The 12,183-nt window shown below is 37.1% G+C and overlaps 1 pseudogene; it reads left to right on the forward strand.

Annotated features, from left to right (window-relative positions):
* Positions 1–1,759: 1,759 nt before the first annotated feature.
* LOC120251406 lies at positions 1,760–6,720 on the forward strand (annotated as a pseudogene).
* Positions 6,721–12,183: the final 5,463 nt, after the last annotated feature.

The raw sequence follows: 12,183 nt of genomic DNA on the forward strand, positions 1-12,183 counted from the left end.
AAATTAAAACTGAAAAATAAAAAAGGGAGAAGACTTCCTAGTTAACGATCATTTGGAAAGACAAAAGAGTCGCACACAAAGAAAGGAGAGGATTAAACTCCATCACCACTTCTTTCAACTCTCCCCTTCTTGTAGAGAGCCACCGAAGTTTAGGAATTCTTCCGAACAAGAGCCTCACTCCTCATACCTAACTGGACTTGATCAAAGGTCATGGTGTCATCTAGATCTTCCTTATCAAATTCAACCTTATCAGAGCCTTCCTCATCTGTCTCCTCTAATGCACTCATCTCCTGATCACTATTAGCTGGTGAAGAGGGAGATGCACGGAGAACATCAGAAACTCGATCATCTAACATGAGATGAAGATTTGTAGGATGTTCTTGGGCTTCCTCTTCTTGAAGACTAGAAGACAATACAAGAACAGAGGGGGAAAGGAAACCCTAACCCTTTTACTTTTCCTCTCAAAAGAAAAGCCCACGAAGGAATGGTGAGTTTGAGGAGCCTGAGGAGTCTGGGAAACTGGAGCTATGTTCAAAGAGCTATTCTCTGAGCCATTGAGTCTATCTGGAGCCGTTGGATGAGTGCCTGGCACCAGATCAAATGATATCTTCTCCCCTTGGATCCTATTCACTTCCAAGGCTAGAGAATCATGAGGGACTATACGAGAACCAAGGTGGCCACCCCTACTTCGGCCTAGCATACCGCCACATGTCATCCAAGTAGTTCTAGCCTGGGAACCAGGTGAATGAGAATTTTTAATGGGTGACCCTTGTCACTCACATGAGCCTCATGTGAGCCAATGTTTCTGCTATCACCATGTTCTCTGACACAGCCACGCCACAGTGTGACCAACATCCATGGCCCAAAATCCATTTCTGATGAATTCGAGACCAGGACACTAGATAAATCACTTGCCTCCATCGTGACGTTAGAACCGACCTAACTACCCTCGACCTTTGGCCTTTTCTGATCACTAGGACCAGTTTAAGGAGACTGAGAAGGGCGATTCTGGTTGTCCGATGATCGCCGGCTACAAGTGTTTGATCCATATCCAACCAACCCACAAAGATAACAAAAAGTAGGTAGCTTCTCATAAAGGACTACAAGAAAGACCCGATGTTCTTTGTCACCAATCCAAAGACCTCGCTTCAAGGGTTTAGAGAGGTCAATCTCTACATAAACCCGAGCAAATCTTGATTGGGACAAATAAGTGGTGTAATCATCAATCTTAAGAAGCTGATCAAAATGAGACATAATAGTTTCCAAAGTTTCACCAACCCAGAAGTCAACAAGAAGATTATGGAATTAGATCCATATGGCAGCAGTGGTAAGCTTAGTAAATCCAGGTTCAAAGTAAGGATGCCAAGGTGCAGTTTGTAGAGTAAATCCATTGACGGTCCATGGACCCTCAAACAGAATCCTCTGCATAGCCTCATGTGTCTCACATTGGATCAAGAGATACCCATTTGGAAGATTAGAGACAAAGACTTCACTGAATTCCCCCAACCTGGACTGAAGATTAGATTTAATAAGATCATACAGAGATGATTTTCTGAAAAACTTGACATACAAGGAGTGTTGAAACCTCCTCTTTACCTTGTTCTTTGCTTCGGGATCCATGAAAACAGAATTAGTAGTAGTCTCCTTAAGTTTTGTCAGCATTAGACCTGTAACTAATAGGGAAGGCTCAGCTTTATTCCTCACCGCGACTATGATCTCCGCCCAAGGAGGCGGAGGAGGATTTTGTCCCTCACTTGCCATGCCAAGTGAGGACGACGTCAGAGAATTGAGCTCGAGGGGGATGAAACAATGAGGAGGATGAGAGCGTGACAAGAAACCAACCTTTTCAATAGCATGCCTTATATATTGGCTCAATTTACTTCAGGTTTGTGGTGCAATCTCTATAGGAAACATGTAGATATTTTTTAAATGCTTAAATGACTCAATTTTCATGCATGAATTTATAGAATTGCAGTTCTACTAATCTACCTTTTCCTAGTGACACTCAATCCTCAGTTCATCCCAAAACATACTATACTAAAATGGGAAACCAGCCATCAAATACCTTTAGTTGTAACATCTAAAGCTTCTCTTGAACTTGACAAAACATATGGGAAAAGAGAAATTTGGTTTTATAGGCATACAAAGGTAAGATATTGTTGTGTTATGGTGATTGAAGTAACTTTTTTCCTCATTCAAAGTAAGTTCCTCATAAAAAAGAAAATTCTTGATTGGTTTTAAGATTCTTTTCTTTAGGTTGTGGTTTCCACAAGGATGGACTAAAGGTTTGTGATATGTTTTTCCAAGATTACCATTCTAAAAGTACATTATTAAGAAAAATGAGATATCTATGCCCAATATCTAGTTTGACATATCATGAAATAGTATCAGTGTACATGAGCTGATGGATCTTATCTTATTTTTTGTGCTGGCATAGTTACAGCAAACAATGTGCTTGGCAAAAACTATATTCTCCTAAGAAACCCAAAACACATGATGCTTCCATAGGTTGAAACTGGAGCTCGAGCTATCGTTACTAAATTTCTGAAAAAATATATAGTTACTAGTTCCCTAACATGAGTTTGCTATTTATAATTAAGTGTCAAAATAATTGAATTCACCTGTTTATACTGGTGCTCGCATTTGAAATTTCGCAAAACTTTCTTCTTCCTGCTAATCAGGTTATTAGAAGAAGGGGTCACAATTTTTGTATTTGAAAGGAAAGATGAGATAAGGTGGATAAAATTAGTCTTAAAAGTGCATAATCCCTTGTTTTATTGGAAGGTTTGGTTTCCTACACAACTTGTCCTTATTATGTTTCTTTATAACATATCTCTCCACCAAAACTCAACTTTTAAACCTTTGAACAGGTTGCAACAGAGGCTAACTTAGGCCTTGTAGATGCGTACATTAATGGCTATTTTTCTTTTGTTGACGAGCAAGAAGGTCTCCAATATTTGTTCACAATAACCAACTTGAAAGAAACACAGTTCATATTTTTACTCATTGTAACTTAACTGTGATACTTTTTCACGTGTAGATTCTAATTGCCAATATATATTTGAGGAATTCTTCTAGAAAGACATTCAATAGGTTTCTTCATCTTTATGTGTTTTTCTTTTAGTTCAGTTTTTAGTTCGGAATAAATGAATCATACGCATGGATGTTCTCAATAACATGAACAAGGTGTGGTAGACACCATTACTTTTTACAACTGGAGTAGCATTTGCTTGATACTTTTTTTGGCATGTTCCAAGGCAAAACACTATTACACAAGTCCGTTGAAATATTTCTCAGCATTATGATTTGGTATGCATCTAAGGCATCAGTTTGGAAGACATTTTTATGTGGGAAAAATAAAACTAACATACTCTTTTGTTTTTTAGTTTTTTTTCCTAGAGTTATGTCTTCTTCTCTCTATTTTTAGATTAAACAATGACATATTCCTCGACAATATTCAAGGTTCATGAACCTCTCTAGATTCCATTCTCATAAAAGAAAGTTCATAATCGCAACTTGATAAGTGCTTATGTATAAGTAAAATGAAATATTCTTTTCTTACATTGAACATCACTTTTATCAAATTTTATCGCTTATTCATGTGTATTTGTGTTCTTTTGTGCATGTAGGGTTGTGGAGACAAAGTTGGATGAAAGAAAGCAAAAGTAGATCGTGGACATGATTGTGGTGAAGTTCTTGGATAGAACAAAGGTGAAGACACAAGTTGTGCTAAAAAACTATATGGTGTGTGCCAACCTCCATTGTGCTCAAGAGAATACACAAAGTGGAGGGCAGAAAGGCAGTCACACTTATTTGTTCCGACTTGTGCAACATTAGCAAGAGCTCCATCAATGTGGTTTCATTGAAGATACGACGCGATATATTGCATAGATGTGTGCTCATTCATGTGGCCTCGATAACAAAAGTGGATTCGGGAGCATTTTGGCAAATTATTGTAGTAGTTACTGTAGCAAATCACTGTAGCAATTACTATTCATAGCTCGCAGAAAATTGATTTCTGGAAATCCATACGCCCATGTGGATGGCCCGATTCCAGCCCCTATAAATACTGCGTTTTGAGGATTATTTGGTGATCCTTTTTCTATCTTTTGCCCATCTTTGGAGGCGCTCGCAGCTAGGGTTTGGAAAGACGTTTGCTTGGTTCGAGGAGCTGTCCTATGGCATTCGAAATCGAGTTCCTTTGAAGGAGAACTATTGGGGGAGATTTTGTCGGCATCGATTCGGCGAAGTGTGCACCGGGTTTGACAAAGGAACCTTTGGAGAAGACGAGGCGGCTCCGCAAGACCATCGATACAGACTACAAGGGGGTTTTATCTATGGATTGTATGCATTTACTTTCGATTTCATTGTTGATTGTGTATTACTCCATGGAGAGCTAAACCCCTAGTGGGTACTTGGACTTGTAAACCCTAGGATGATTTTGTTTCATTGACTCTTATTATGTTTTTTTAATTGATGTTTTAATTGAGTTCCATCCTTAAATGCTTGTTGAATTGATTCTCCTTTAGAGTGACACTAGGGTTGAGAATTTATCTTGGTAACCCTTGTGAATGAGTGACACTTCATTAGGGTTAGACAAAGCAAGGTTGGAGAAGGTCGAGAGGGTGAGTCGAGAGGTAGGAGAATGTCCCATTTCTCTTTTGATGTAGTTTATCCTACCTCCACGTTCCAAGAGTTATTTGCTGTCATGATAGAGTGAAGTGCTAAGAGACAAACTCCCCTAGGGGTTTAGTTAAGCAAGCAACATAGTGAAGTGTTGAAGGAATCCTTAGTGCTAGGGCTTAATCATGACTAGGGATTTTTCGCCTGGACCAAAGGGTTGGATCTATATTAAGGAATAGGGTTTATCACTTGGAATCCCTAGAGCTTCAAGAAACCCTTCACAGTATGAGGCGTCGAGAGTATCTCTTTCCGCTGGAGCATAGAGTAAAGGTTAGTTACGGTTGATTAGGACCGTGTGTCTTTGGATTTCCACGACTCATTAAGCATCAGTTAGGAGGTACAATGATTAGTCTTGTACTTGAAAAGTAGTCCTAGGGTGAGCAATGTCCGGGTACCCCATCTTCCCATCGATTACCTCTTCTTATTCCTATTGCGTTTCCTTTCTCTTTTCTTTATTTTATTTGCATTGATATTGTTCACTCAAATCACAAATTGGTTCACTTGATAGCTAAATAGCATAACTACTTGCTTTATAACAACTATTCCCTGTGGATACGACTACCCACTTACCGGGGTACTTTATTACTTCGACAACCTGTGCTCTTGCGGTACACATATACAAGGGGTGTGTCGCAACTATATTTTGCCCTAATTTTTATTGTCCTTAATATAATTTCACAGTCAGAGAATGAAAATTTGAAGGTTGCACATATGCGAAAAATTTCCCTTTTGATTGAAAAGGTGAGTTGGAGAAGATTTTGTAGATATTAGTTGCTTTTCTATCTAATTTCTTTAATTTTTCTTCACCATCAAGGCAAGAATCGATAGCTAGCATGAAATTCTTGAGATCAGTTTTGGCTGGGGAAGTTTAGCTATTAAAGTTGTGAAGCGAACCGGTTGCAAATATACAGGCATCACCCTTTCCAAGGAGCAACTATACTATGCACAAAATAGAGTCAAAGATGCCGGTTTAGAGGTTGTTTTTCTTTCCAATGCATAATCTTCATTTTTTTAAAAAAAGTGGATAAACCACTGAATAATCTTCAATGCAATGCTTTATATATCAAATCAATTTTGTGTTTATTTTTCAAGGCCAAATAAAATTCCTTCCGTTTGATTATCGCCAATTACCAAGTTCCCACAAATATGATAGGATTATATCTTGGTAACATGATCACCGCCCAAACTTTTCCTTAGCATGCTTATATTTTTCAGCCTGAAATAACTATATATATACATATATATACTAGTGAGATGATTGAACAAGTAGGCCATGAATACATGGGAGAGTTCTTTAGTTGTTGTGATTCAGTTTTAGCTGAGGATGGACTATTTGTTTTACAGGTAAAAAATATTATTGAAATATGAAACTTATGATTAGTCCTTGGCAAATGTGAATTTACAATTGAGTCATATTACAATGCAATTCATCTCAATTTCAGATGAAAGATATGATAAATACAGGAGAAGTTCTGATTTTATTAAGGAATATATTTTCCCTGGAGAATGTCTCCCTTCTCTCAGTAGAATTACATCTTCCTTTGCTTCTTCTTCTATGCTTTGGTAACTATTTACAATATGTATATATATATATCAAGTGCATTATTGGAATCTAAGAGGTATTTCATGCATAATGTAGTGTTGAGCACCTGGAAAATATTGGAATACATTGCTACAAAACATTAAGATGCTGGAGGGATAATTTCATGGCAAATAAATGGTATGTTGATACTACTAAAACTAAATATTCAAATTGAGCAGTATTAAATATATATATCATTTCTCACAATCGAAATAGAGTCGTGAAATGGTAAAAATTGACACTATTTTTTTTTCAGATCTAATCGCCACATAATTTCCTTTATGTGCACCACATTTTTAACTTCCCTATTAAGTTCTTTTTTTTTTTTACTTTTAACCAAAAGCAGCTTTATTTTTTAATACAAATAAAGTGATGAACAATGTTTTCCTTGAGTTTTATTTCTTTTTCAGTAAATTTTTTCACTTGGTTTCAATGAGAAGTTTATGAGGACATAGGAATGTTGGAGAAAGCACATGATCGGAGTCTTTACAATAGAATTTAGAAGTAGCAGGTATCCAGAAACAAGCAATTGAAATGTGTGAGCATTGGAACCTGGAATTGATGAGAAGTCACTTATCATGTTGTGTTTGTTTCCTCAATTTGTTTAGATGCTCTTGTTATTTTCTCTATACTAGTGTTTTGTCCACTTTAGAGTGTATGTTTGTGAGGTGCCAGGTTGGCATGCATATCAACTATTTGTTTAAATGTTTGAGTGGTCTTTGAATGAAATAAGAGCAAATTTGTTATTCCAGTGAATACATCTTCTTCTTCTTTGTGTGTGCTGAATTGATTCTACTTCTTTGTTCAAGTAATTGAGTGAAAATTGAGTGAAAATTGTTGAGATCCTGATCCTATTAGTGGTATCAGAGATATTGGAAATGTCAAGCTCTTCAAGTGCTAAGGATGCTAATGTTCCCTTCTTCAAAGGTGATAACTACAATCTTTGAAGCCTGCTAATGAAGACAATGTTTCATTCAAAAGATTTATGGAAACTTGTTAAGAAAGCCTTCAGTGAGAAAGGAGATGCAACCAAAATTAATGAAAACTTGAAAAAGGATGCTAAAGCTTTGTACCTAATTCAGCAAGCTATTGATCCAAGAATACTTATAAGGATATCAGAAGCTAAGACTACTAAGGAAGACATCATCAAGACTGAATTTCAAGGAGATTTAGGCAACACCACAATTCAACTGCACTCTCTTTAGTGGGAGTTTGATGCAACGAAGATGAAACAAGGTGAGAGTGTTCAAGACTTTGTGACAAGGGTCTTGGACATAGTTTATCAAATTCGAATGCTAAAGGAAGAGCTTTTTCACAATTTTGTGGTTTCTAAAATCCTGAGAAGCCTCACTCCCAAATTCTCCTTAGTTGTTCATTCCATCATTGAGGAAAAGGATCTAAATGCATTGACAATTTAAGCAACTTAGCAACTCACTGAGGAATGATGAATCAATTCTCAATATTTAAAGCAGTCATAATGAAGAAGAAAAAGCCTTGTATGCTGGTAGAGGTTCAACACAATTTAGTGAACATCCTCACCTAGGTGGAAGAGGCCATGGTCTGCATTTTCCCGGGGGTAGAGATTGCGGACTTGGGCGTGGAAGAAACATAGAGTCTGGTCGTAGAATCAGCTCATCAAGTGGACAACACCAAGCAATACATAGGTGTACAATATTATGTATGTAATAAGTATAGGCATGTTAAGGCCCAATGCTGGTATAGAAATAAAGAAGAAGATGTTGTGAAAGAAACGAAAGAAGAAGAAGAGGAAGAGGTTGCATTCATGGTAGCAGTCGATGATATGAAAGAGAATGGAGGTACTTGGCTTATTGATAGTGGATTCTCCAACCATATATTAGGAGATAGAATGTTGTTCCATAGCATTAAATCCACTCCAAAGCACTCAATTAAGCTTGGTGATGATAAAACTCTCCAAGGGGAAAGGATGGGCAAGATATCTCTTGGATCAAGTAATGGGAAAATTACAACTTTGAATAATGTCCAGTTTGTGCCACACTTAGCTCACAACCTACTAAGTATTGGACAACTGATGACATCAAGATATGCAATGGAATTCTTACAAGGTGAATGTATTATGAAAGAAGAAAATTCAAAAATAAAAGTTGCTTAGGTGCCGATGACTACACACTGGTTGTTCCCACTTGATGAAAATTACGTTCTCTATGCAAATGTAGCCTAAGATGCAATTGACATTTTAGAACTTTGGCACAAGAGATTCAGGCACTTAAACATGAAGAGTTTGAAGAAATTAACTGATCATCAAATGGTGTCAGGTCTTTCATTTATCACTGAAACAAGTAAATGTGAAGCTTGTTCTTTGGGTAAACAAACTCATACCAAATTTCCTGTAGGAATGTCCAGGTGAGCCACTGCACCATTTGAACTCATGCATGCTGATGTTATGGTTTCGGTGAAAAAAACCTCAATCGGAGGTAACTCATATTTTCTATTATTCATTGATGATTATTCGAGGTATAGCTGGGTGTACTTTATGCAGAGGAAGTCAGAGGTATTCCAATAGTTTAAGTAGTTCAAACAACTGATGGAGATATAATTCTCTCACCTAGTGAAGGCTTTACGCATAGATTACAGAGGTGAGTTCACTTCACAGGAGTTTTAATCATTTTACAGGACCATCGGCCTTCTTCATTAGCTCATGGCACCAAGAACTCCCCAACAGAATGGGGTGGCCTAGCGTAAGAAAGGATGGTGACCAAGATGGCGAGGATGATGTTGCAAGCAAAGAAAATACCATCAAAATATTGGCTCGAGACAGTCACCACCACTGTCTACCTCCTCAATCGGTCACCGATGAGAGCTCTGAATTCCCAAGCCCCATATGAGGCTTTGACCAACTTAAGACCCTAGTTTGACCACCATAAAATCTTTGTGTGTTTGTTCTATAGGTACATTGACTCACAACAATGAGTAAAATTTGACCCTAAATCTTGTGCTGGTGTCTTCATAGACTATTGTGAGCCTGATTCTCACCGAGTCCACATTAGCATAGATCTGCACTTTTTGAGAATAAGAGTTAGGATTGGTCTAATCCAGCTGACTCGGATGTCTCAATTTGTGAGCCGACACGTGACAAGGAGAGTGAGCAAAATGAAGATATTCATGAAAAATCCTCACCGTTTGATCAAACTAATCAACGGCCAGATCTTACACAACAAGACAGGGATAACTCTTCAATTGAACATGATCTCTCGACCGGAGAAGATGATGCTACTCCGGTGAGGTTTTGAAAATTTAAAGATATTTATAGCTCCTATTCATTTGTTTTAACCACAGCACATCCTATTGCATATGAGAAAATCCAAAGTTATGAATGAAGAAATAGAGGAAATCAAAAGAAATAGGACTTAGGAATTAACACACTTATTGGAGAAGAAGAAAGCAATAGGTTTAAAATTGGATTTTCAAATCCAAATTCAATCTTAACAAAAGTTTGTTAAAGAATAAAACTTGTCTAGTTGCAAAGGGATTCTCACAATGAGAAGTAGTCGATTTTGAAGAAGTTTTCTCTCCTGTCTCCCGATTGGAAACAGTGCGATAGTTCATGGCTCTTACTGCTCAGAATGAGTGGAGTATCTACCAGTTGGGATGTGAAGTCCGCATTCCTGAATGGAGAACTTAGGGAGGAAGTCTTTGTCTCACAGCCAGAGGGGTTTGTTACTAATGGTAAAGAAAAACAAGTGTACCATCTTCACAAAACACTCTCCGATCTGCGCCAAGCTCCCAGAGCCTAGGATAGCCATATCGACACTCAATTAACTTAGATGGGTTTTATTCACAGCAGAAGCGAACCGACTATCTACACTAAAAGGAGAGGTAACATTGATGTTCTCTTATTCTGTTTGTATATAGATGATATATTGTATATGGGATCCTCAGATGAAATAATCTTGGAGTTCAAAGATACCATGATGAAGACATTTGAGATGTCTGATTTAGGACCAATGAGGTATTTTCTTGGTCTGGAGGTGACACAAAAGAAAGGTTCAGTGTTTGTATCACAACATAAATATGCTGCAGATCTTCTACTCAGAGCAGGGATGTCAAATTGCAATTGAATTGGCACTCCATTGAATTCAAATGAAAAACTCAAATCACATGACAATTCCGGTGATACAAATCCTTTGAGATATAGAAAGTTAGTTGGTGGATTGTTATACCTCACTCCACACACCTAGACATTATGTATGCCATGTCTGTGATCTTTCGTTTCATGCAAGCAATCACCAAGTATAAGTCACCTTGGAGCTGCCAAAAGAATCGTTCTCTATATTAGTGGAACAATTGATTATGGGATTCTTTATAGCAAGACTAAAGGTTTCAATCTAGTTGGTCACTCAGACAGGGATTGGGGAGGTTCCTAAAATGACCGAAAAAGCACCACAGGGATGTTGTTGCTTTGTGTTTGAAGAAGCAACCAATTACAGCATTGTCAAGCACCGAAGCGGAGTACATCTCCTTAACACTAGCTGCATGCGAAGCAGTGTGGATGCAATGAATGCTATAAGATTTGAATGAGAAACAAAAGGTTTCAAGTGTTATTTATTATTCATCACAAAGAATCCAATCCTCCAAGGTCAAATGAAACATATTGATACTAGATTCCATTTTATCCATGGTCTTATGAAAGATGGGATAATTCAAGTGAAATATTGAAGCACTAAAGTGCAATTGGCATATGTCTTCACTAAAGCATTGGCAAGAGTCAACTTTGATTCATTTGTGAAGGACTGGGAGTTGGAGAATTCTCTAATTAAGGGGAGCATGTTGGAGATAGCATGTCATTAGAGTCTTTACAATAACATTCAGAAGCAGTAGGTATCCTAAAATAGGGTAATTGAAATATGCGAGTATTGGAACCTGGAATTGATGAGAAGCCACTTATCATGTTGCGATTGTTTCCTCAGTTTGTTTAGATGCTCTAGTTACTTTCTCATACTAGTGTTTTGTCCACTGTAGAGTGTATGTTTGTGAGCTGCCAAGTTGGCATGCATATCAACTGTTTGTTTAAATGTTTAAGTGGTCTTTGAATGAAATCAGAGCAAGTTTGTTTTTCTAGTAAATACATTTTCTTCTTTGTGTGTGCTGAATTGATTCTATTTCTTTGTTCTAGTAATTGAGTGAGAATTGTTGAGATCCTTATCCTATCAGGAATACTACTTTACATACTGTGACGCTGGTTTCAAGACTTCCACTCTTGGAGATTATTTGGTAACATCAATTTGTATTTTGGTATATTCATTTTTCAATTAATTTTATTGAGAATTAGAGTTATGAGAGCAAAGATCTCATAAAATTAGTGTCAAGTAGTATAGACCTCTCAAGCACAATTCAAAAAAATAAAAATGTGCTTGTCACCAATTTGTCTAAAACAAAAAAAAACATATATGAGAACAAGCTTTCATTTCTTTGGTAGGTTGTATTTTCATGCCCTTGTAACAATAAAGTATTCAATGATCCGTACCAAGGATTTCCAGTTGCATGATTATGTCATCCCCACAAGCTTAGAACTATTTCAGTTGATTGTTAGTTTGTTTTGATAAATAAATTGTGGATCCTCTGAATCATCTCATTAATTTTTGTGTATTAATGTTTTTATCATACAATAACTTTTGAGAATTCTACACAAAATAATAATAATAATAATGATGATGATCTAAATTAATCATTTTGGGAACAGGTTATTGGTGAAAATTGGCAATGTCATACTAGAATACATGGAAACCAGAGTACTCATCAATGGTAATTAATCCTTCTTGAAATGACCTTAGCCTACCACCACTATAGTGATGCAAGTTCACTTAAGCATAAAATACAAAAACCACCTGCTGAACAAGCATAGCAAATTTGGAAGCCCCCAAGAAAAGAGAACACACAAA

This window comes from Dioscorea cayenensis, chromosome 1, assembly GCF_009730915.1.
Source record: "Dioscorea cayenensis subsp. rotundata cultivar TDr96_F1 chromosome 1, TDr96_F1_v2_PseudoChromosome.rev07_lg8_w22 25.fasta, whole genome shotgun sequence".
NCBI classification, from domain to species: domain Eukaryota; kingdom Viridiplantae; phylum Streptophyta; class Magnoliopsida; order Dioscoreales; family Dioscoreaceae; genus Dioscorea; species Dioscorea cayenensis.